The following is a 1500-nucleotide window of genomic DNA, read 5'->3' on the forward strand; positions in this document are numbered from 1 at the left end:
TCTCTCTCTCTCTCTCTCTCTCTCTCTCTCTCTTTCTCTCTCTCTTTTATCCCGTTCCCCTCTCTGGCTTGCTAAACTGAATCAGAAACAAACGTCGGCTTTACTTGAAATCCGAGCGGAGCAAAGTGCTGAAAAAGGAAGTAAACCCATTCTATCTTCCAAAGAAATACTAAAAATAAAAACAGCTTTATGTTGTTTACAGCAATGTATCAAAGAGGAAGCGACAGTAGAATACTTAAGGGCATGAGACCATGCTAAATGTACTTTGGAAAATCCCGTGAGTTCGTATTAAACACAAAATGCAATAATTCTCACTTCGCTTTAGTCCCTTTTTCAGAGAGGGAAGATAGCGCCGTTCTTTTTATAAAGGTAAAAATAACACCTCTGAAGAACTTCCTCCATCTCAGTACACATACATAAAAAAATAACACGTAGGGTCAATGACATTTCACACTAACAGCTAAAGAGTGGTGGATAATATGCTAAAGTCGCTCACGTACTCCGATTTTTGAGTTGTTCTACACTTGGGCAGTGAAGTGGGGCTGTGCTCTTAGCTGAAAAACAAAACAAACAATGAGTAAGAATGAAAGTACACCCCACACCACACCGCCCCACACCACCCCACACCACCCCACCCACCTTTTTCTGTTGTAAGAATGAAAACAAATAACTAAACAAAAGAGGGGTTCTCATGGTCGAGAGGCTCCGGTGTTCGTTTCTCATTTAGTAGGTCCCGGGTTCGAAACCTGACAGCGATGGAAAATGTTCATCTCTAAGCATTTCTCCTTTCACATCCTGTCCTGCTCTCTAACCATTTTCTGTCGTCTTCTTTCCTCTCCACTTTCTACCCCCCTCCCTTTTACTCCTCCTCTTGGCTCCAGACTCTTCCTGCAGTCTTTCTACTCCTACCTCTTGGCCCCTTACTGCTGTCTTTCAGCCACACCCCTGGTCTTATGGTAGATACGATACTATATCATCAAAGCTTCTCGGATAAGTGCAAAAAATATCGAAGGTCCCGCATGCAAATTATTTACCGTAAAGATCCCTTGGTGGTCCTAAGATCGATACGAGTAGGCACCTGGGCAAAATTCAAAATTCACACCGAACTGAAAATGTGCAGTTGCAAGTGCCGTAAAATTCTTTCCAAAGCAAACAAGACCAAAATCAAACAAATATCCACAAAAAAAAACCCACTAATGTCAATTTTTGAAAAACTAGAAAAAAAAGTTTTAAACAAAAGTAACTGGAACTGGCAAACACGATCGGCAGTTAACAAGTTCAGCTAATGAATATATTAAAACAAAACAATCACGACAAAAGATCTGGGGAAATTCCCCTCTCGCCACACGGCTTGACTCACAACGTCATGTGATCGCAAGCACCATGTGCGAAGGAGACAACAAGAAGAAGATTCTTCCTGTTTGCTTTATTTTTGACTGATTCTGACCGAATTATCTTGTAGTACTTGTACTTACTTAGGCGCACGGGAAGTTGCCCCCC

Source organism: Aplysia californica, unplaced genomic scaffold (assembly GCF_000002075.1).
Source record: "Aplysia californica isolate F4 #8 unplaced genomic scaffold, AplCal3.0 scaffold00103, whole genome shotgun sequence".
Taxonomy (NCBI): domain Eukaryota; kingdom Metazoa; phylum Mollusca; class Gastropoda; order Aplysiida; family Aplysiidae; genus Aplysia; species Aplysia californica.